Here is a 26,117-nt window from a genome sequence, read left to right as displayed (position 1 = left end):
CTTATCCTACAAAGAGCACTTGACTAGCTGTCTTTATAATGAATACACTCCATGACTATGTCACCCAGTGGAGATGCGATTTTTTATTTCAAATAATTAATGCGTGTTAAGAATGAGAAAATAAAGTGCTTTTTGATAGAGTGCCCTTCATCTCATGTCTCTTTCTATAACTAAAAAGTTAGCAGATAAATTTTCTTCTAACAGTAATTAGTTCTAACATGGTAGGAATACATATGACTCTAACCAGTGACAGTATAAACATCAACCCAATGCATCTTTTCTAGAAATCACACTCTTGTATCATCATTTTGGATACCAGAAGTAAAAAGCATACACATGATAGCTCTCAGAAGTCAAATTTGTCTGGAGCAGTTATTTTAGGAGATTATTTTTCCTTCACTTCTCCCTTCTAAGCCACCTCTATAGACTGAAATTATGACATATCAGTTTCAGCATTGCTGCAGCCTAAAGGAAAGTCTCAGTAGACATTTCTTCATCAAACATGAGCACTTCTTTGCAGACAAAGCCTGACAATCAAGTCTACTTGCCTTGCTAAATCTGTGCTGCTTCTTCCAAGCCCTTGTTTTTCTTCTAAGGGTCTTATCCTACAAGAATCTTAAAAGGATGTCTATTGGATCTACAGTGGTCTCACACTCCTATATGCTGCAGGTTTATGTCCCCGACTTATCTTTGCATAAAATCAAACAGTAAGCTGAGGAGACAAACTTTTCTTTTCCCCTTGGTTTCTTTCCCCCCTCTTCTTTCTTAATTGGTAAGTTTTCTGCTGAGAAACAGCTTTCTTACATCTTTCCTGTTTGGCCCCTCAGTAATGAAAGCAATGTCATCAGAAAAAGTAGTTGGAAGGAAGAGCATTTGACAGTGGACAGTCCCAACACTGGCCAATGTAAACTGCTGCTTAGAAAGAATGGGAAGATGTATCTAGGAGTAAAAGATGATGAAAACAAAGCAAAGAAGAATGGCATGGCATCTTAAATAGTCACAGCTTTTCTTCAGCCACCTATTTCTCTTCTCTTTCATCCTGCAGTGAGAAGGATAAAGAAATTAATTGACTAACAATGACTAAACCTAATCTGTCTGCATCCTCATATGGCTACTGCAGTCGAGCTCTCCAGATGTTCACAGAGCAGCCATTCAGTGCATCATCCCAGCAGAGAGGGCAGTTTGGAGCCAGCACAAAGGGCCAAGAGTGGGAGGAGACTGAAGCTGTCTCTGGGATCTCACTTCCAGCTTTTGTTAGCTTTGGAAGTAAAACTTCACCTTTTGCCTGTTCATTTTAGGGCTTCCTTCCCCTTAAATCAACTTCTCATTTCTCAAGATCAGCCCAGTAGCTTTTCAGCTACTACAGAAGTAGCTACTGTGTTCAACTCACCGGCTCCAAAATTTCAGTTGTTACAGGTGCTGCAAAGTGGTTTTTATTAGACATACAAATTTGATTAAGTGCATCTAGAAAAAGCTCCGTAATAGCTACAATTCCAAGTTCAAGCCTTGGATGGTGCAAATCAAATCAGACCTGCACAATACAAAAGGACATGAGTGATATTTAACTTCTCCACTCCTGATGCAAGAGTGCAAGCCACACCAAGTTTCACTGTGGCTCATTTTAAAAATTGATACACTGCAAAATCATTCTGCATAAAGAATGTACCTGTTAAGTATTTAAACTAAGTATTTAAAATTAAATATTAAAAATACTATGAAAAATTTAAAGCATAAGAGATTAAATACCTTTGAGTCCCGAATTGCATGTTATACGAAGGTGAGTGTTACATTTTATTCTGGTAACATTCTAACTAAATTCTTTATAGAACTCCCTGTCACATTCAAGGCAACTTGTATTTATGTTAATGTTAATCCTTATGCTTATGTGAATTCCTATGTTTATTATACTTTTTCCTTATTTCCGTTAACATAGAGACAAAACAGTGCATATGGATTTCCAAAGAGCTCTCAAATGTCCTTCACCAATAACTTGCAGAGAAAGTAATATCTCATGAGGTAGAAGGACTGATGCCTCTTGTGGCTTGCCTTGCTACAGACAGGAAGCAACTGTTAGAAATAACTTGCCAGCCTTTACAATAGACAGAAATTACCACATTTGTATGTGGATTGGTGTGTTAAAGAGACAAACAACCTGAAAAAATTGTGAAATAGGAAAACAAGAAAAATTGTGATGACATAAAATCATGCACAGGAAGTCAAAATTAAATTAATTGTAACAACTTGCAGAGATGATAATGAACTAAGGGATAATAATAATAACATAGTCAACGAAAGCCTGTGCAGATAAACACAAAATAACACACCACAAAAAAAAAAAAAAAAAAAAGAAAAAAAAGAAACCCAGAAAAAGATGGGCTCAAAATTATGTAGTACAGCCTGGATAAGGAAGATAATTTTTTCTCTAGATAATTTTTAAAAGCATTATCTAACTAATTAACACTAATAAAAAAAAAAAAAGTTGGCAGAATATTAATACTGAATAAAAAGAGAATACAAAACTAAGGCAAAGCGAATGCTATGCCTTTTCACACACCTTTGGTATCTCCAAATTCTGAATTCTATCATGGCATTTCTTCATAAAAGTTATCAAAAAAGAGACTGTAATAAAGTAGACACAAGAAAACAGACAAAGTAATCCACAATTCAGTTTAAGAATGACAGAGGTGAAGGAAAATACAACACAGATGTACAAAACCTTGAGCTTGCCAAGAAGATCATCAGGAAAATGACAATGCACCTGTTTTCAGTATTTCACGTTCCATAACTTAATAGAACCAATGAGTGATTGGGCAAAAGCTTTAAGCAGAAAAATTGATTATTGCAAACAGAAAGTATGAAATTTGTTGCTATGGGCTGCTGCAGAGACTGGAACTGTAAGAGTCTACAAGAAAATGTATGAAGAAGAGGCTAATAAAGATGATTTTCAGACTGCAATCTCTGACATGGGAGGGCCCATGAAGGCCATGCAAGGCTTAAGCTGAACCTCACCTCGAGCTGCCTCACTTCTTTCACTGTTCCCAAAGCATCCAGTACTGACCACCACTGGAAAAAGCAGAACAAGCTTACTGAGTATTTTTGGCAGTCCCCTGACACTACAGAGCAACACTTCTTCACGATACCTACTGCAGTCACCCGTCAAGGTGTAACCAAGGCAGGAGAAAATGACAAGTGACACTGATTATAGATGAATCCAGGATTTTATAATAAAAGACAGTGTACTGAACAGCAATTCCAAAGATTGATACAATTTTCATATCCTCTCTATTCCAGGCTTTGGAATTCAAGGGAAATGTGGGCTTTGGTGAGACATACTGGGGAATCCCATTTTCTAAGGCAAAATCAAGTACAGATATATGGAGTTATATTTTCCTCAAACACCTTGTCAGGGTGAAAACATAAATCATCTGAAAGAGAAACTGAAATGTCACATTAGGAAAATAGGCAGCTCAGCTCTGCCTAAGCACTTAACTTACAAAGCTTTATCTAAACTATATCACTCTTCTTAACAGACGGAAACCTTTTTATTTAAAGTATTAAAACATTTTCACTTGGAAAGCTGAGACAAAGAGACAAAATTCAGATGCCTAAATGCTGGAGTTTCAATTCAGTCTAGTGGTGTGTACCAGAATGTCATTAGGCATCTAAACAGAGTAAGAACACCAAGAGCAATGAGAATGATGTGTCACAGAGCATGACGTGATACAAGCATGACAGAGAGCATCAGTGCTAAGTGCAGACAACTGTGCCACCTGGATCCAGGCAATAAGATGACCACCACTTTGTCTTATTCCAAGGAAAAAGAACTGCAAAAAATTAAGAGGTCTGGGCTTGCTTAAAAGATACTCATCCAACTGAGATGATTTTAGATGAAAGAAAATGGGAACTGTGTAATTATATACACTTACCTTGACAAATAGAAAGCAATCTGTGATTAGAACGTAGTAATTAGTTACAAAACGCTTCCCATGGATTTAATTACCCATCAGTCTACATGTTTCTTAATTACTTTTATCTCATTGAATCAGTAAAAATTTCTGCCTGGGGCAACTGCCACTCACTTATTTACACAGCTTCTAGTTTTCACAGTGAATATATTATAGCAACATGGCCAAACAATGCTAGAATTACAGTTTAAATTTCATGCATAAGAAATTTCTCCCTCAATTTTCTATGGAAATTATTTTCTTAGATGTGAATTCAGACCTAACTTTATTATCCACATGTTCAGGAAACTTGAAAACATCCAATGTATCATCGAAAAGAAATTCAAAGTAAAACCACAAAGTTCTTAAGTAAAAAGAAAAACAACAACAAAAATACATTATACTCACATAAATGAGAAAAAATGGTTGACAGGCAAAATTGTAAACCTAATAGGCACATAACTTCTCAGATAAATGTATGAAATTTCTAAATTTGAATCAAATCTTAAGATGTAAGAACTTCTAAGGGTGTAAAATTGACTCCAAAACTGCCCTGTTATTGGTAACATCCTCCATCATTAGCACATCCTCACTGATTTCAGTATTAGTTAAGGTCAAGAGATATGATTAAGTCACCCAACCTGACAGAGTACACAGCTGCCACAATGATTCACATAGACAGAGAATAATTACAAAAAATTAAACCAAATTTGTAGTTGCAGAAGTAATAAGAATGTCTCATTTGTCTACACAAAACCCAGAAGGGTCAATTCATTTGCCTGCATTTTGGGTATAGTGACTCCTGCTATGTTTACCTGCTGTTTGCTCTGAAAACAGACTCTGAGCAGCAAGAACTTTGTCTTTCAGTCGAATTGATGGGCACAATATTCCAAATATAAAATAAATAACTACTACATACTGCATACATTTCAATAAGGTAATGTACAATGACAAAACTGATTTTTTCACAACTGAACTTTTCAGAATGTATGATTAACAAAAGCATATATATGGTTTAAGTGGCAATGTCAAAAAGTCCAAATAACAAAAATTAATATAATTTATATTGAGGAAACACTGGAGCTATTCTAGCAAATAACAAGAGCAAAAAATAGGTTCCTCTAGCGGCTAACACATTAGTTATTATATTTTTCCTAAATAGCTAGTATCCTGAAGCTTGATAAAAAGTATGCCCTCTCTAATGAGGGTTTGGTTTGGTTTAGTTTTGGGGTTGCTGTGCTTTTTTAATTTTTTTAAAAATATGATTAATATATCCTAGTGGACCTTTTCTGTCTCTCTATGCCAGCAGTTCTGTAATCTCTCTTTTACCTTTGAGACACCACCAATTTCATATCACATTTGCATATGCTTATAAATTAACGAAGAATAAAAACATTAAAAATTGTCTATGAGTTACTATCTTACTGCGTGCTTTCCTAAATCTTTCCCTATAATTTTAATTTTTTTAAAAACTTATGTTTTAAAAAGTTATCAAAAAAAGGCAATTCCAGGATATGCCTTTAGTCTTCTTAGTTCAAGTGTGCATAAAAGCCTGCAATTTCTATACCATATTTTTATTTCTAGAAAACACACCAGCTTAGATTTATTTTCTCATGCATATAGGTATTGAAAATATTTCCACTAGGGCAAAGGAAAAGGTGTTGGAGTAAAAGCTTTTAGCAAGAAAAAAAGCAAAATCAGTCCTTGCACATCAGCAGGGACACTCATGGCATCTTTTGGAGACGCAGCAATGTGAAGCAGGAAGGTCAGCTGGCTGAGGCTGAGCTGTAGCAAACCTCAGCTGCAACCTTTGAGGACATGGGACAGCTCACCTGCCTGACATAACATCATCCCCTCTGCTGGGCTCCTTTCACACCTGGCCTGCAAAAGTCCCCAGTTATCAGTGTGAGTCTGAAAAGGCATGTCTCAGTTCTGTCATCAAAAGCCAGATTTTCCTCATAGCATTAGTAGTTAAAAATCAATGAGTAAAGTAATCTTAATGTGCAAAAGTTGCAGGTCTGTTGAATTATTAATAAGCAAGACAACTGTAAATGCTTTTGTTCACCATTCTTCAGTGCACTTGCAAATGATTTCAAAACGAAAGGTGCTGAAGCATGAAGATTATAGGCAGCCATTGCTTTTCGAAATCACAGTGCAGGGAATTGGTGGAATTCTTGCCTGCCTGGGTTATAATCAGACATTGTGAACTTTCCTTGAAAGCAGACTTCAAATTCACAGGGGTCCCCAGCCTTCAATCAAGAGAATGCTTGAAACGACCTCCATCTGCCATTTTAATGTATTCTTCCCAAAGACTTCCATAAATATTTAATATAAGAAACTCACTGTTTAAACACAATGAGTAGCTTGTGAAATTAAAATTGGCTGACGGATTACACAATATAATACACAGTAAACAATGGTCGAAAAACCATAGGCAGAGCCACACACTTTCCTTCTGCTCTTCAACTAAATGAATCAGAAAGGAACATGAAGGCAAATTTCATGACACCCTTATTAAAGATATAGCAAGCCTTGTACAACAGCCTTAATACAGAGCATGTCCCTAATCTCATGTGTGCACAGGCACAGAACAGACACTTGCCTGTCAGCTGGAGAGAAGACATATATAGAATCTTTCTTTCTTTTTTTTTTTTCTGAATTGCTTCTTTGCAAGTCAGTAAAAGACTTCCTCCCCACTCTCTTTAAAGCCATACAATGACATAGCTGAGAAGACAAATCGCTGTCCAAGATTTTAAGTTGGGGCTTAAAAGGGTGAAAAATTAAACTACCCAATTTTGAAAAACACTAGACATCATATGACACTAAACCCACAGCAAATGCTTTGCAGGCTGCCTGACATACAGCCTCAACTAAATCACTGAGACAACTGCATTAGCAAATCTGTCAACAAAGCACATCCTGGCAGTTTTTTCACACATTTGCACTTTCTGGAAAAGCAGTTGTATATAATTTACAAAATTCCCAAATTTAAACATTCACAAGGAGCTTAGCAATGTATGGTGCCTGCTCTCTGTGCGTGCATTTGATATTTACATACAGATACATATACACAGATATATACAAAAAAATATACAAATTTATTTTTATATATATGGTATATATTATATATATATATGGCATTTATATATATATGGTATATATATATATGGTATATATATATTTTTATATATATGGTAGGCCACATTCACTCCTTATAATAGTTGAAACATCTATATATAAAAGTATAAATACTAAGAATATTTGTATGTTTGCAACCCACAATTACACCTCTTAAATATTTTGAAATACATCTGTGGTACGTAACATCATAACATACTTTTCTACTCCAACCTACAGTGTTGCTGTTTCAATAAATAAGAAGTGAGTATTGATTCTGTAAGAAAAACAGTTCTTTTCTAGAAAATGTCATGCCTTTGGTAGAAAAGAAAAACCAACCACAACAATCCAGAACAAGTATGAAAACAATGCTTAATCCTGCATGGAAATGTATATCTAGATGAGGCTTAACTCCATATGAAGATGCAAACATGACACAAATACAGGAATTCACTGAAAAAAACAACCCTAACATTATCTGTGTGTGAGACAGATTAATTGGAGAAACCTTTGCTGACATTACTTCTGTGTATACACACACACACATATAAATGTGTTTATATGACATGTATTACATTAGTTGTTTTGCAGATTTCTCAAAGTCAGGACCCCATAATTCTGTGAAAGCAACAATAGAAACATACATACAATAATAAACCTGTAACTTTAAGTTACAGTCCTAATTTTTATAGTAACCTTTTATACCTTTTGAAATAAATAAAATTAATTTTAAAGCACATGAATTTTAGGCAAATTGTTCTGTCAGATTTATTTTTTTATTATTCCTGCCTACATACAGTATCAGAAGAGGCTCCTTTTCTCATTTTTAAAACTCAAAACTCTTTAACCAAATTTTATTTAAAAGAGAAGTTACAGATCAAATTTATACCTACCTATTGCCCAGGTCAAGCCTTCCCAATCCAACTGCCACTATTTAATCATTTAAATTGCAATTAATGATAAAATTTATACTTTATACAATTCTAAATCTCATTACATTTATTTTTTCTCAGAAATTCACAAACATTTACTCTCCTTTACTCTCTCTCTGGATACACTTACTTCTTTAAAAGACTATTTACAGAGATTATAATACCAAACATATTTTCTGTACCATATGCAAACCACAGTCTTGGAATCTAGGTGGATCATCCACTAAATAAGGTTTATAATCATTCTTAATTCAAGGACACAAAACCAAACCAAAAAATCCTATTATACACGCTTTGAAAATTATTTCTGATTCTCTTACCAGCCATTGCTATGTACAACATACAAGCACATACACATACATGTAACGACACCTATCTTTAACAGAAAGCAGTTTCTGGGAGACAGAAGAATGTGTGACAGGGCCCAAGATGATTATCAAAATAGCACTTCAAATCCCTTAACAAGTTTCAGTTCAGCCTGAAGCAGCATTAGATTCTAATAAAATACAGAGCAATATGAAATGATGGGAAATGTCTGGTTGTCCCAGTTTTACTCACAAGCATATATTGATGGGTTGCTGGTAAAAAAAAGAAAAAAAGGAGGAAGAGAAGGAGGGAGGGAAACACAGTAATCTTTATAAGAAGAGGAATAAAAATGGGCAACCCTGACCATGCAGAAAATCTGAGAGGAGGCAGAGTAGGAGAAATGCAAAAGTCACAGAATAACAGAGGTCATGAATTTGGTGTTTCCGAGTGCTCAGAGAACTAAATCTGAATTTACTGTTGACCCCAGAGAGTAAAAATGTTCTCCAGTTGTTCAGACCCATCAAGCAGATCATAAAAATTAAGATCTATAGAGATGTTCCTACTTATAAGGGCAACTGCTCTTTATCATCTTCACTACAATTAATTCAAAATATTTAAAGAAGTCCATGAACTAGGAAATTACCGCTTTCAAGAACAGATTACAACATTAGATAGCAGTGGCTTAATTTGCATTGCTGACAAGAAAATCACGAAAAATCATTAATTTTACAACAGATACAACTCCTTATTTCATTACCTTGTTAGCATTTTTTTCTGCTTTATGTCTTCTTTTTGAAAGAACAGCCTTGCTTCTCTCTTATTTAAACTTAACAATCTGGTCCAACAAAACCATTTAACTACTTGAATTTGGATTGAGTTTTCTGCAAGCTGTAGTAAGTAAGCATCTAGCTACAACTACCAATGCACTGATACTCAAAAGACACACAAGTTTTTAGTGTCAAAGATTATCACTTAGATGTTATTTCCTCTTTGAGATATTTGTAAAACAGTTAATAACTGTAAGTGCCAGAAGCAATCAAACGATGGGGCTTTTTATAAAGTTGAATTCCCAAAATGCTTATTAGCTTTTCCTTCCTTGCAAGTGAAATGTAAAAACATAATTTTGGACAATTAAGTCATTGTATCACTTGAAAAAATTTTCAGAAACCCCAAACAATGCTCCCAAATGTATAATCTGAAAACTAGGTTTCTTCTTGTGCTAGTAGAAGTCTTTGCCTTGAGGGAGTTGAAGACTGACAGTGGAGGCACAAATTTTGGCACCCTCACAGCTGGCAGCACAGGCCACTTAAAGAAGGGGTGCTCAATAACTTGCTGTTTTAAATAAGCAGTGCCTGTAGACATCAACTTACAGAAAAAACAATGCTTAAGCGCTAAATTGTAGTTACTTTTATGCCAAATTAGAATAAACTAGCTGGACACTATTCCTATCAAAGGGACATAGACATATAATTGAGTAGATACCATGACTGCACCCTCACATGATTCTGTTAGTCCAAGGAATTTAGAAACATCATGTTATAGACTGTAAAGTGACAATCCTCCCATTTATAAGAAATTAGGAAAAGCAGAATCAGTACTGAATCAGGTGACAGAAAACACCAGGCTGGGTAGTGCTAAGCTGAAGATGGTGACAAGAACTCAAAAAAGTCAACAAATCTCAAATAAATGCTTATTTATGTAAAAACACTAATATTGCTGAAAATTAAAAGTGGCACTGAAGACTAAGAGAATCCAATCCAATGAATACCAAAGACAAAGGTTGGTATTCTCAACATCCAAAATGTTGAGAATATTTATGTCAGAGGAACCAGAAAAACATATATTCTGAAAACTATTCTTGGCTGAATAATATCAGGTGTGTATGAATTTTTGCTGACATATGAATCAAAGTCAATCTTTTCCCACCAGGTCAATATCCAGGACAGAAGTATTTTATCTGATTTGTGGAACAATGGAGATCCTCAACAGGTCTATATAGTCACAATACTCAGTACTTCAAAAGGATGTATTTTGTAAAAGAAAGTGATGCTAATAATATAAATTTCCCAAGAGACTTGGTAATAATCACAATAAAAGCAATTGAAACAAACTAACATCAGAAAAATAATAAAATACTGTATTAATATAAGTTGTCAATGAAAAACTTGTTAGTTTCTCCCTGAAACATTTTAAACTAGTTCTGGGCAAACAGTGTCCCCTCCCCCACCCTTTTTAATTCTTGTTTTCAATTTACTACTCACTTGGAAAAGTGACCTTACTTTTACCCTGCATCTCCCTCTGGTGGTTTCCTTTTCTGTCTATTTAAATGCAATTGTAGTAAGGAGATTCTTCTTGTCTTGCTCTAAAGCAAAACAGAGTTTTAAGTTTCAACTATTTTCATCTCCTTCTCCTTTCACTCAAGCTAAACTAACACAATTAAACTGAAGTTGTCTAACTCAGCTTTCCTTCCCCCACTGTACCTGCCAAGTGTTTTGTTGTTTCTCTGGCTATTCCTTCAGCCATACCCATGAAAACCCATCAGTTTCCTGAGAGAGGGAACAAGCAGGATTACAAAAAACCAGTCCATATTGCAAATATTAATGCTCTCTGAAGTATTTCCTTACACACATCAGTGTTACTCCAGCTGCCTGCTGACGAATTTGCATCATTTGGATTTACAAACCTGAATTGCCAGTGCTTCCATGCTGTGGATCGACATCACAATGTGAAGGTTTTACTGACACAATTTGAAGAAGAGATGTGAATGAGCCAACACCAGCTCTCAAATTTCTAAAGGATGCCAACCTGTTTGCTGACAGAATATAAAGGCATACGCACAGGAAGAGAAATGCAAAATGTAAATCTCAACAAGCACTGAAAACCTGCTCCTACCAAAAATAACACCAGCAAAGAGTGCATGTAACTATCAAATTTGCTACTTTTCATGTTTCTTTATCTGGACTGCTTTGGGGTTTTGTCCTTGTAGAAGTTGGGTTTTTTCACCACTATTTTTACATGGAGAATATTGCCAACAACATCTGATGCTTTTTCAACTTAAAAAGAATTAAGCCAAAGTTTCCAAGGACAGGGTAACATTTTGATAGGCCTTCTAGTACTTACCACTTTCTTTCTAACTACTAATGGTTTAAGTTCTTAAGTCATTACAGATGGTTCTGAAACTTTACCCAATATTTTCCTTAACTTGGTTATATTAAAATAATGTACTATTCCTAACATTTGTGTTCTTACACTGAAGGGTCACTTAAGAAAAATGATTCCTCGTGGAATCATGGCACTAGGGAGCAGAAACCACTGCTGCAGCAAAAAAGAAATCCTTTGGAGTAATAGATTAGTAACTAATTACACAAATTGTTTCAACTCAATGAGAAACATTCCAAGTGGAACACAAGAGCTTTCCTGGCTTCAGAAATAGATGATAAACAATGGACAGAAAAATAAAACACATTGAAATGATCACACAAAGTCTTTTCAAATTATATCTAATATTAGCACCATCCTCCCATCACTTTTATGCTCTTGAGACACACGTCAGTGTACCAGAGAAGCATCAATCATCAAGCAAGAGAAAAACATAAAACCTATGTAACGGTAGGCTGGTCTTTTCTCAGGAAAAATATCAAAGCATTTCACTTTGATGTTTTTTTATTCCTCTTTCAGAAACAGACCAGGAAAACTTCTCCACCCTATAAAAATAATAAAGCACAAAGCCACACTTTCCAGTCCTATCCAGAAAATAATCTCCAACGAAAATCGTTTGTTTCCAGTGACACCAAATGACAAATTAACATTAAAAATGCTGGATCACAAATATTATAATCATAATTTCATTTGAAAGAAGAAATTTCTGCTTTTATCATTGATCAATAAGAAAAAGGAAATAATGTCTTAATAACGACACTAACAGACTAATTATAGATCTAATTTTCAGTGTCTAAAAAACCTACAGACATCATTTTGTCATGTCCAGAAGCCTGTAAATTGAATATAATCAACACTATAACTAAGATTTCAAAATAGCTTCTATTGTATGAGTTTGCCTTCAGTAATTAATTACTTCCCAGGGAAAAAAAAAATCTTCTGGGATTAAGTGACCATTTCACTCAGGAAAAGAAAAACACACACACACACACACACACACACACACTCTATATATAATTTAAATAAGTCTATATTCTCTACAAAGAAAATAGACTTCTCCTGAAAGTTTTTTTCGAAGCTGAAAAGCAGAATATAACACAGCAATTTCTTAGCAGCATGAGAATACAACTGCTACATTTTAGTGAGAAACTGGCCACAGTCTTCTAAAGAGAGAATACCCTGTTGAGGAGACACCTGCAATGTCAGCACCCACTTCTGGAACGCACAAATGATCATTAAAAACAACTGATCAGAAACACAAGTCAGATGCATAGGGCCTGGAAGTGAGGGGCAAATTCTGAATTTTGTAACAAAAGTCAAGACTTTCCCTGAAGATTTTTACACAAATTAGGTGATTAGCAGAATTTTAGAGTAAGAAGTCAAGTCTAAAAAAACTGGTTCTGAATTTTTGTATGCCTACAGTGAACTGGGAGACCAAACCTCAGTGTGTTAAGCCTATGAATGTTAAGAAATAGCTAGAAATCCAGTTATTGTTACTCTATCTGTATCATATTGAAGGCAGTGAAGTAAATGGGTAACAGACTGGGAGAGTAAAAATTGAGTTCATGCAGAAACCACTTTTCAAAATCTGTTAGCACTACTATTGCCCATCAAGTATTTAAAGCACCTCATAAGACACTCTCCCTCTCAGAAAAACAAACCAAGACATGAAATTAACTCTTGAATTTACAAAAGTTCATTTGCCTAACACTGGAATTCAGGCAGATATACATAAGAATTTCTTTTTATATAAAAAGGCAAATGAAACATTTTTATCATAAAAGTTTCTTTCCTTTTCTAAGGTTTGGCAAATAAAAATCCAAGTTAATTAAACCAGGAAATGGTTAATGACTCAATATTGAATAAAATTTCACACTATTTGAAATATATGGCCATTGAAGTCCCAATATATTGGTATTAAATGTGTTTTGAGACCATATTTTGACAAGATTTAATCTTAGCATAAATATTTTTCTTCTATATGGAAAAGACTTTTATTGTGTGACTGTTAAAAAAGCCTGTCATTCCTGTGCAATAACTGATCTAGAAGTGTATTCAATTACATAATCTTCAATGAAATTTAAAAGCATTTGCACATGAATAGTAATCTAAATGCCTTTACAGGTCACATACTTAAATATTTGCTTGTTACTAGACACTCAGCTAGGCTGATTTCACTGAAGGTGCAAAAATGGTGTAAGTAAATAACGGAGGCCTGAAAGGTAATGAATAATGTTGTTATAGTTACAAATCCAATGACATAATTTTTTTTCTTGCCTATCCGAACTAAGATACAAACTGCTTAAAGCTCAGATGATGGTGAATATGGACAAGAACAACCAGTTTTATTGATTTCCCCCTCTTCCATTCTGACAGAGGAAACACAGGCCCACAAGGCTGAGGGCAAATGTTCAGGTTCAGCAGGGAGAAAGGAATCCCATATACCATCAATATATTGGCCTTACCAGAGTTTTTTTGAAACTGCTGACCCTCCATACCAAGAGCTAATATTGTTCAACAGCCCAACTCTGATTAAAGGAGTTATGACCAACGTAAGTGGCAGAAACAATATTAAAAGTAGCATGTCAATATCTGTTGTTAAAGCAAGTTGTTACTGAATGAGATTAAAGTCTGCTACAGTTTACAAATGCAAATATGGAAGAATTATAGAAAAACTTGTTTCAGAAAATCTAACAGCTCAGCAGATCTGTGTGAAGAAGCATTTTATACTTATCCCTCAAGTATTTTCACTTCTAGTTGGCCAAATAATTATCAGCTCCACATAAGACATTTTACACAGATGGAAACAGAAAAGTACAGAAAAGAAAAAAATACAGAAAAAATTTAGTAAGTCCTTTATGCTTGAAGGAGAAGCCCACAGAATTACTCAGAGAGCTCCACAGCCAGCAGCACAATCTCATAAGCTCTTGCTGAAGTTCTTCAAACTTAAAAAAAAGCCCTGTAGAATTCAGAAGGGGCAGGAGATGTACTCCTGAGCCTAAGAATCTTCAGCAGACTCACAGGACCCCAGCAGAATCCCTCCTTTTGCTACTCAGAAAATTTACCTGAAAAGGAAAATTTAGAATGAAAAATGCTTGTGAAAATTGTAAATTTAAAGTGCAATAACAACAAGCTGGACAGCAGTACAATTACCGTGCATTATGTACCGCTGCAAAAATCCTGTACGACTGCACAGGAAAATAGAAAGAAAGAGGTGGGCTTATGAAACTCTTGCCTACTAAGGAGAATCTGAAACACATGAAAAAAACAATCCTGCAATAAGCAGTCACGGAGACCAGTTTGAGCAGCTTATTGCCACAAAATAGCAACAGATACAATGTCACAAGTTCCCTATGTTCTTACCAAAATACTAATTACTTCCCAAAAACCAAGACTTTACTACTTTGAACTGGGAGAGAATGCTGGAAGTAAATTTTACAGTATCTCCAATTCTAAGAATTTACAAATTATCAATATATACCTCCTATGGAAATGACACTAATTAAAATGCTGAAAAACAACAACAACAATAAAACCCAAAGAAACTCATCTGTCTATGCAGTATAAATGTACATGCAGTCGAAAATCTATGTGTTCTGCCAGGACTCAGATAAATATCAGTTACCTCATAAGCTGTAATTTTCCTTTGCGAGAAGTCAGTCCAAGGCAGACTCAAGTTAATTCAATTTAGGTTCATCTGCAAGAGGACAGTCTGAATCCTGTATCTGCCTATGCTACAGTGAAGTTCTAGCAGTTCTCACACATGCAAAGCTAATGTATCTATAAAACCAACACAAAGATAGTGACATGTAGATCAACACCTCAGTTATAAATGTGAAAACCCCTTCTTATGTAAACAGAAATATTAAATCAACACATTTAATGCTAAAGCCTAACGTGAATTTTATGAAGCTTAAAATCCTGGAAAATGGAAAGAGCTATATATTGCATATACTGTGCTTTTCTTATACTTAATAGGTCAATGTTAGCTAAAATTAAGTATTTCAAGGTAACAATGATACAATTATGATTTACTGTAATAACTACACTAGAGTCAGACACTCCTAAGAAGATCATGCAGAACTGAGTGGTTTATACTGAAGCTTTTTATTGCTGTTTCTATTAAAATTACATTTTTATGTTTGTATGGACAGGTTTGGGGGTTTTGGCGCAGCTAAAGATACATAAGGTTTTTTGTTTGTTTTTAACCATGCGAGCATAGGCCTGACAAGGAATTGTAACATCAGTCCAAAGGAGACAATTAAACCTTTAAAACTAAAAGGCAGGTAAGGATAAACTGTCTCTGGAGATTCAAAATAGTACACTGAAAAACTATGAGCCAGTACAAAGCCTACTCTATTATACAAAATTGATGATCAACATAAGTCCTACAAACTTGCTTCTATATTCTCTTGCTCAAAACCATTAGTTGCCAGTAAACAGTATTAATAAACATCTTGTCATATGACAACCTGAGGACATAATGACTTGATAGCCTGTCAAGACCAGCAGAAACAACCGCAAACAACTTCCAGTGAAACCACATTCTTAAATTTAAGGTTCAAGGATAGCAAACAAGAAAAATAAAACAAAAAAAGCAAGAAACCATAAAAAAATATGCTAATAGCTCCATAGCACCCTCAACCACCAACAATTTCAATGTCAGCATGCTACAAACCAAACAAGTAAATTTTCTGCCATCTGACCTACACCAGTTACTCATACAACTCTATGAGCAGTAGAACCTATCTACATGTCTGCTGCCTAAGACAAATAGAAAAAGAGTTGCTCTCCCATTTATCTTCTAGTAGTTACAAACATCAACTCTTCATAGAGTCAGCTATGCTTTCTACCACAGAGCTTATTTAACTCTTCAGGTTTTAGGACATTTGGTACTCCAGCATACATTCAAACAATTCCTTGTTGTTTATGATAGACAGTGTGCATGATCCTTGGGTAGCTTTAATAAATTTTAAAGTTTGGATAAAATAAATTTGCACCTACAAATGGATTGTTTTAGATGCTAAGCCCTGCAGCCACCCCTAACAAACACCTCACAATGAGTTTTAGCATTTGCACAGGGAGATTATCACAGTAGGCTCCTTGACACAGCAGAGCTCACTGTGATAAAAAACAAAACGTGCCTTCCCCTTCTCCCTGGGGGTGTGCTGGATTCTGAACCATTAGCAAATACAACTCCATTATGTGGGAAGGAAGTGGGAAATGGTTGTGCTCTGCAGGTGTTCAAAAACACATTTTCAGTAAGGGAGCAGATGCCTGAAAAGAAACAATTCAAGTAAGCACATGGCACCATAATCAGTCTTACTACTGTATTTGAAAGCAACTGTCTTCCTCTCAAATGTACAAGTTACTTGCTTTTGGCATCACATGTATTTATTGCACCTGCAAGTGCTTGAATATATTACATTTCTACATTTCAATATACAGTTCTTTTTAAAGCAACAGGACATAACAGATCACAAAATTTATGAACAAGTCACAAGCCTGGTCACAATAAACCCTGTCAATTTACACAGCACAGGGAGTTGCCTAAAATGCATTTTAATTTTCAAACTTTAATGCCAATAATCTATACAGAATGAGGTGTGATAAAATACCATTACCGTCATTTTAGATGTTTCTGCTACCTTATATTGCCAGACAACTGCTTGTTTTCACACTCCGAATATGTGAAATGTCCACTGTTACAGAACATTTTGGTTCAATTCATTTTGAGGAACCAATACACCCAGACAGAGCCAAAGTGCATTTCTTCATAAATGTAAGGAAAATTAAGGTTTTTCCTTGCAAATGTAAACCCAACAAAAACTGGATCATTCAACTGTGTTGAGTAAAACAGATATCCCTTAAGCAGAAACTCTGAAACAAAAACATAAGTTATTTTCTCACTAGCTGCACTTATCAGTGTACTTTTCTTTTACACAGAAAGAGACCAAAAGGTTACAGGACAGCACTATGAAAGAAAGCACTATTAAAAGACTGCTGCCTTTTAATAAAGTTTCACTTTCTTCTGAATTCCAGAATTCGAGGACTTCTAAATAAGGCACTTAGAACCTGTGACCAAAGCTGCAATTAGTGTTAAAAGCATTTAAAGGGCATCTAAAAAGTGTTTATTTATGATTAAATGATCTAGCACTGGACCAGTAGTTCCAGACAATGCACTAAGAACTGAACAGGTCAGGAGATTGAACTATCCTGGCTATTTCCAGGTGGCTACTTCCAGGTGGCCCTTGCAGGTAAAGAGAGAAGGGCCAGAAATAGCCTTATGTCATACTGAATTCACACTTAAGAAGAGACATCAGTCTGCAACTGCTATTCTGATACTTCTTGTGAATATCCAGTCATTGGGTTTTCCTTTCTTTTGCTTTTTAAAACTGTTTAATGATTTTCCTAAGAAGTAATTTTAACTGCCTTAGAATCTGTTTATTATTTTACACTTTGTAAATTAAGCATTTTCTGTGCCTGCATATATGTAGCTTCACGGCATTAAAAACTCCCTTTTTTTATTTCTCTCAGATAGTACACCCTATCAAGACATGCACCTGCCTTTATGCTAATAAAAACCAAATTGAAGCTGAACCAGTTCCTCCTTCTTTTTTCACTCAGACTGACAACATAACCCCAAATGAGAAGTTTAACTTTCTGATTCCTCCCTTTCTGGATTTTATTTCAAGGTCCTCTAGGCACTCGCCCCACCATGACTGTCCCCTAGAGTAAAATTCAGTGTAAGAACAATTGCTTCTTTTTATCTGTTTGAATTCCTCCAATGTCCTAAACCATTTTTACTCTATACTGATTTTTCAGACCTATTTCTAACAGGCCTACAAATGACACTACCAATTTTGATAGTAACTACAGCACTCTTTTCCAACCTGCTGAGCTACTAAATAGATACTGTGGTACCAAATCAAATTTTCACTAAGTTTCAACCATATTTCAGCAGTGTCAGCATTTTAATAGGTCCATATTCTTATTTAAAGAACTTTTGTTCCAACATTCAGGATAACTATCAATAACTAGTTTTCCAGATTACTGCTCTGTGCCCTTGCATCTATCTGCCACTAGCATTTACTCTACCCAGAATCATAGTCTCCCTCATATGTTATTCATATTCTGAAGGAGACAGTGACAAATGCACCAGGTAGGTTTAATCATCCAGGCCATTCACTGCCCACTTCTTTAAAATTCTCTGTTCGCAGTGGTCTCAGAAAGAAGCTCAAGAAAGACACAGTTTGCTTTGAATTTATTCTAAATTTACTCTTAAAATAGTTAATTACACCTATAGCTCCTTTAACATACGAATGATGTGCAAAAACCTACAAAGTCCCAATGACAAAGACATTAAAATTATAAAGTTCATTAAACTGAAGCATAATGAATTCTCCTGTGGTTTACTGGCTGTCTACGTTTGACTCTTCCCTAAACAGTACTATTGATATACAAACACTTTTTACACAACTATGCATTAAGAAAGAAGTAGTAAAAAGTGGATGCCTTTTGAAAGTAAACATTTACTATGCCATGGAACTGACCTACAGTGGTATTTCCTATGCTTAGTACACATACTGCAGTGATATATTTTTCCACTGTAACTGTTTATCATTAATGTACTTCTGTTTCATAAGGGAAGGGTAACAGCAAGAAAGTCTCTTTCCATCATTCAGTATTGATAACAAAGCAATCACAGTCCTTTATAGAAACAATAAAGCAATATTGCCTTGTATTCTATTCTCCTTCCCTTTCCACCTATTGCTACACTGCCACAAGCCATACAAAGAAGTTAATGTTTTCTAAGTTAAACAACTGGCTGGCTGCTTATCTGAAAACTTCAACGTGGTGGTGCAACTTCCAGCTACCTGTGGGCAAGCACAGTGCCTGGCAACCCTGCAAAGCATGCGGGCTCCAGCTCCAAGCCCTGCCGCGTGCCTCAGAGGGAACGCTCCCAGCCCGAGTGGGCACTGCCAGCCCCCTTCTCCCTCACGGCCTGTATGCTCTCTGAACTGTGGTTCAAATCAGCCAATAAAACCAAGCTGCACACCGGGGGGAGGGGAACAAAAAAAGCAGATATTTGGGTCAGGGCCAGGCCCACCTACCGGCTAATCCCGGTTTACATCCGACAGCTGTTTATACTTACCTGGTGTGCGGCAGGTGCGGGACAAAAGGGGCACAGAGCCCTGCAGCACCTGCCGCCCCCAGCCCTGCTCGGGCCGCCGGGCAGCACCCGGCACCTCCGCAGGCTCCTGGCAGCAGCTCCTGGGGCTCACCCTGCCCTTGGTTCACTGGGGACTGGGGAACAGCCCGTGACACCCAGCTGAACGAGGCTGCTCCTCACTACACATCAGCACATAGGAACTACCAGCCCATCACGGCCCTCTCACTGCCTCCTCCAAAACACACTCAGAGAATCATCACTCTGGCTATGGGGAGGAAAAGCCAGCTGCTGGTGCTCAAACATTTCCTTTGGCTTGATCTTAAAAACCACAGAAGGTTTTTTGCTTTACCATGCCCAAATTGAACAGTGAGCACAATTTTTGGAACAAGTTCTCAAGGAAAAATAATAATAATTTAGGTGCAACAGAGAGAGGGTTGGAGATGTCACCACTCCTCGTTCCAAGCCAGCTGTTTAATCATCACTGTGTTGTGCTCATTTTGGTGCCCTTCTAATGCACTGTCTGTCACATGCAGTTCTTGCTACATGAAGTATTACTGGCAATGGTATGTTACAGCCAACAATACTTTTAACCATTTTCCAGCCAGCCATAGTCAAGAGTCCTTGCTGAACAGAGCTGAAAGATTGTCTTCCTCTTTCACAAGTAAACCAGAAATGTGGAGGATATCTCAAAACTGAGAAATTAATAACCAGGGCTAAACACTGCAAAGGAGCAGGACTAAGGCAACATAGAAAAGAGGGGAAAAGAAAACAAAAACTAAAACCAACAACAAAAGTCCAAACCAGACATGATGGCCACAGGTGCTACTTTTATACAGCTCCATAGGATGTTGTTTTCATGAATGTCATTTAATGAACTAAATTATTTCACTTACAGCTCTGACCGATTTTGTTTGCCTGAAAGTCCATGAGTTTTTTTCTTGAGCAGGTAAATGAACAAAGCCCTCTGCTTTTCTACAGGGGAATCACAGAGCAAGTGTCTCCAGATTAAGAAAGAGAACACGAGGTCCTTTGATCTAGTATCTCACACTTCCATCACCAGAGGGGGAAAAAAAAAAGAAAAAAAGAAAAAAGCTGATGAGTTTAAAACAAAGAAGTCAGGTTTCACCCTTAACACTTTGACAAAGAAGAGGGAGCAGTAACTGCTTATACCCAGAGGCTGAGCAGCACATATTGCCTGAAAAACATTTGTTCAAAGTGGTAAGGAGAGACAGTAAACCCAGCTCACACTTCAGTGCATTTGACCAAATTCCCAGATATACTAATTATAAAATGCATCCATTTCAACTAGTCCCTAGCACAAATGACACAAGTACATCATTCCATAACTGATACCTCCAGAAGGGCAAAAGTAAAAAAAAATCTCCAGGTGCTATTAAAAGAAAAAAGAAAAAAACATATGGAAGCACAAAACCACTAAAAATTAAATAAAACTCACTGAAGCACATGGGAAGACTTTTACTATTAGAAAACTCAAACCTTATATAAAACCACTAAGACCCCAAGGAGAGATAGCTTTTACATCATGGTGTTAAAGATATGAACAATTTACCTTGTTCAAGTACATACCTTAGTCCAAACAGTGTAATCAATAATAATACAAAATCCGCAATCCAACTTTTTAAAGCATTTAATATAAGATTCAGGACTTATATTACATATATTAGTAGCAGCATGGTTCCAACAACTACATGAACAATTCTGAATGGCTAAGTAACTAAAAGCAGCTGATAGGACCAGAATATATTTGTCACAGCGTACTTTAAATGATAAATTTCAGTTTATCATTACGGCAGCAAAAACAGGAAAAGATGCTCCAAGTGTCCAACAATATTTCATATGGAAACCATGAAAACAAGAAATACAATACTTGAAAAGAAATTCAAAAATAATCTTGCAATTAAACCTGAATTATTGCAATCAATAATCCAATTAGAAAAAGGAAGTTTCCAAAAATCAGATTATGTAAATTTGGTTTACTTTTATGCATTTACATAGTAGTAACATATATTCTTTCCTTAACAGTATATCATAATACAATCTAAAGAAACTCCTCTCACTTTATAATATCAAATTATCTAATATTATTAGGAATTTATATATTCCTAATAGTCAATTGGCCAGGAATGTGGGGAGGTATATCTTACCAGGTACCTCTTCTGACTGAACAAGCTAACATGCTCTGCAGCCTGCACACTGCAGGTAAAGACCTACAACATGCCTTAGATTAAACCAGCTAATGATGAAAAAATCCCTTCATAAGAAAGACCTTTAAAAATCTGTCCCGGCCTGAGCAGGAGGTTGGGACCAAAGAATGTCAAGAGATGCCTTCAGCCTCAACCCTGCAGTGATTCTAGGAAATAAAATTCTCCCAGCTTCCACGTAGGAAAACATGACATCACCTCAGGTGTTATTTGAAGTCTGGCAAGATGTTATAAAGTGTCATGTTTATTTTCATCTATAAATTCTGCAAGGGAATTTTCTGAATACTTTGGGGAAAACGGATGGATTTACATTTATTTCAAGTATCTCATTTGGGTGTCTAAATAAGATTATTTATCTTTACAGTCAATGAAGACTGGGCTGCTTTAGTTCTTAATTCTTACACATCTTGGGTAAGTAACCTAAGTGCATAGCATACTAAGAAAAGCCAGGAAGCAATTCCATTGGAACAAATGATGTCATTTTAAAAAATGAAACCATGGTAAATAACTTTCACTGTGTTTGAAATCCTGTTTTCTTGTGCCATTTTCTGTCAGTTTGACAAAAGCTTGAAGAACTCTGCAACATACAGACTTATGCACATCAAGTGAAAACAAGCTCAATTACACACGAAAGTCAAATGCATCTTTAAAACTGAAATCCACAGCATCAGATGAAGTCTACCAACATTATCATTCCTTTACACGTTCATTTAATGGCAAAAACTCCAACTTGCATCTTTGTGCTAAAAAACAAAAACAAAAAAAAAAAAACCACTACTTGAAATGGAATAGCAAAATTCAGAGAACAGTAGAAACATTTAAGACTTGCTGTGATTTTGCAGGATTTAATTAAAAGCTGCAAGACACATGGATAGGTAGTTTTAAAAGAATTCATGCCTTTGGCATGTAGTAATATATAAGACTTTAGCCACTCAATAGTTCCTTGTATTAGTGCCCAGTTTGTCTTACTGTGCCTACATTATGGTTAATATTAAATTATTTCCTTTTTGGCGTGTACCTGCGGGGGGGGGGGGGGGGGGGGGCTGCCCACTGGGAGGAGTTTTTGTGCCATACTAGCACATATTTCTGCCTTCTACAGCCATGTCTGCATAAGAAATCTGGAACCAGAAATTCTCCAGAAGTAATCACAAGCATGATTGTGACAATCAACACAGGTCAGGATTCTTAAACAATGCTGTCATTGTAACATCTTAAAAGATTTCTTGATTTCTACATTTCCTCTTAGTCATGTCTTAGTCAAGACTGACACAGGACTAAGACAGTCTAGCCAGGAAGCAGCTTAGATAATTACATGTACCAAAACAATGGAGGAGTAAGTTTGTACTTCTTTTTCCAGTGGTCATACCCAATAGCAACCTGGATGCACGGCACTATTAAATGATGGCATGTTAGCATGCAATGTGTACCACATTCAGGAAACCATTAAGGATACCAATCACTACATAGACTAGTTTTAAAATTAACATATTAGGAGAAGCCCTCTAGTGTGTTCAGACAATGAGTCAGCTTCTAAAATCAGAACAGAAGCAACTAATACAAATGAAATGCTAAGTTTTCCCCAGACAGTGAAGCAACACTCTCTGTGTATTCCAGCTCTTTTGTAGCATGTGAACATTTGAGTTTATTCTCTCAGACTACAGTGTGGACCCTTGAAGAGTTTTTTGCTATTTCTTTCCCATCTGGATCACCACTGGAGTGCTGGGAAAAAAGAAGGTTCAAACCTTACATTTCCACACAATCAATTAACTGTACACAAGATGTGCATTTCCATAACCCTTAGTACCCACACATTGCTAATGCCACAAAAATAGCTCCATTTATTCTTTAGATGTTCTCTCAGCACCAAAATAAGCAATGCAGACTTGTTTGTCTATCTCCTCTTCACCCTCAGTCACAAAACTGTATCAACACTTTTGAGTGCTGAAGAGTAGCTCTGCTCTATAATAAGAATATGTAGGACATCACCTTCCTCAACAGAACTACTTTCTCGTATGTATGGAAATTGAAACTATTTCTCTCCCCTTGCACTATCTCTTAGATCATACTCTAAAAAGAAGACAATATTTTTTTCCTACAACCAATGCATCATCAGAAAGAATCAAGTAAACTTTAGTCCTGCCTACCTAGGAACTATCTCACATTCAATATGGCCGCACTCTACACACAGGTACCTAATACTGTTTCATATACTCTGATACATTTCTGTAATACACTCACATTCTGATTACAGTAAAGTTGTAAAAGTACCACACCACATATTTGGCCAGCATAGCTTACTGCCTACAACATGTAGATCAAAAAGTATGAAGCTTGACATTTAATTCCCTAAAATGAATATGATTGTGACAAGTAGAAAATGAAAGATTTTATTCTAAATCGTCTAAGGACCAACATAATAAAATCAGAAATCACCACAGAAACATAATAATTAAAAAATTCATATTAGAAATATCTCTTAGAGAAAAGAAGTCAGCAGGTCCTCTACATGTACTCTTCAAGTTAACACCTTTTGGCAGGATGAAGCTGTTCAAAGAAATAAAACTGAAATAATAACCACTGCAATGGTATTAATAGACTTTTTTTCAAGCTGCTTTAATCTTATAGTCTGTCCAAGAAATTAGCAGAGCACATACATGTGACCTACTGGCAAAAAAGTAAAAGGAAGGTAATTGAGCGAAAATTATTTTTTTTGTATCATTGCTGCCCTCTTCTGGTTTAAAACTGCTCATTCTCCATACTTACATATACTAACTAATCCTTCTCAACTAATTACATTACATTCATATGGAACATGTTCAGAATTAAATTAATTTCATCTAATACACAAGCAATTCTGGCATGCTAAGAGTCCCACACACCTTTAAATATTATAATTTGAGAGTTATGAATTAAAACCTATTATTAAAATTGATTGCTAGTGTAATTTTTAAAAATTAGCTGTTACTCTAAAGTACAGAAGTCAGTTTTGACATCATGACAGGTGTCAAGTTAAGGTTATCAGGAAAACAGAAAACCAACAGAAGAATTTGAAAATTATTCAAATTTGCTTATTCAAAAGAAGTATAAGGAGAAGACAGAATCACATTTTGTATCTATTCAGGCACAGAGCTTTTCCTTGTTCATTACAGAAATATATCCAGCAAATGCAATTCAATTTAAAACCAGTAATTCATAATTAAAAGAGTTTATTGTGTGTTTTATTGTGAACTAAGCACTTTTCATATTGCCAAGATCCAGAAAACCAAGCAGGCATAAATAACATCTATCCTTCTTTTTTGCCAAAATATCAAATATCTCAGTACGGAATTCCAGAATAAAACCAGTGAGTACAAGTTTATGCGTTGCTCAAGGGCTGGAGAAACTCAGCATCTTCTGTCTTCATGATGCCTGTAGCATTGTCCATTCCCCTTCTTGTTCCCATACATACCTTTCCTCCCACTAACTTGGTATCATAACTTCTCTCAGAGCTCTTTTGCTCAGAGCAGGCTTAAAGAACAGCATACCCCAGCAGTTCATCAGGTTTTCGTATCCAGCTCAAAAGCAAGAGATCCCCATGTTTCACATTTAACATCACCTTTGCAGTTCTTTTTTCTCTGCATTAGTGGATGGACATGGTTTCACTTCTTATTGTCAGATCATTTCATAAGCTTTATCTGCACTACTCATATAATTACTCTACTGATGACAGAAAATTTTAAATACATTGTCAAACTAATATAAACAAATTTATTGCAAGTTTTTCAATAATGGCACCAAGCATTTATAACAATTGAGCTGTCAGTCACACAGAGAAGCTGCACAGTCATGGATAGTTTACTCGTGATGACCCTACAGATTTTAGGCAAGAATAAATCTCCTTTCTCTTGCTGTATAAAAGTTAAATTATTATGCTGAAAGTTTTCAGTGTAACAGCTAATTTTGTCCTGAGAATACAAATAATATGAGTGAAAGCCACTATAGTCCAATCTAGAAGTTTGCCAGAATCAACTATGTTTTGAAGCTATGCTTTGATTTGGTTTGTTTGTTTGCTTGTTTTTCTTGGCTCTTTCATCAGCTGCTATAGAATTAAAGGCTTCATCTTGATCTTTAAAAACACAGCATGTATACTTTGGAGGATGGAGAAGGAGAAGAGAGATCCCCAGAGTTCAAGAGCTGCAGCTTCCATTTAACTTGGAAATGCCATTGCTACTGACAGTTGCCACCTCATATCACAAACCAAGGCCAACAGAAACAGTTCCAGAGG

At 35.9% G+C, this 26,117-nt stretch overlaps 1 protein-coding gene and 1 long non-coding RNA gene across 4 annotated transcripts in view; both read right to left on the bottom strand.

The window, feature by feature from the left end:
* CDKAL1 (CDK5 regulatory subunit associated protein 1 like 1) overlaps positions 1-26,117 on the bottom strand; it is a 386,114-nt gene that overhangs the window by 162,401 nt on the left and 197,596 nt on the right. The gene's annotated exons all lie outside the window — the stretch shown is intronic.
* On the bottom strand, positions 12,485-17,687 carry LOC137479628 (uncharacterized). The gene is made up of 3 exons (XR_011002397.1): positions 17,083-17,687; positions 15,084-15,238; positions 12,485-14,523 (listed from the first exon to the last, which is right to left on the bottom strand). It is a non-coding gene; the product is annotated as an uncharacterized lncRNA (long non-coding RNA).

This window comes from Anomalospiza imberbis, chromosome 1, assembly GCF_031753505.1.
Source record: "Anomalospiza imberbis isolate Cuckoo-Finch-1a 21T00152 chromosome 1, ASM3175350v1, whole genome shotgun sequence".
In the NCBI taxonomy this organism is placed as follows: Eukaryota; Metazoa; Chordata; class Aves; order Passeriformes; family Viduidae; genus Anomalospiza; species Anomalospiza imberbis.
The sequence above is the reverse complement of the archived record's forward strand: the minus strand, read 5'-3'. Positions and strand labels throughout refer to the sequence as shown.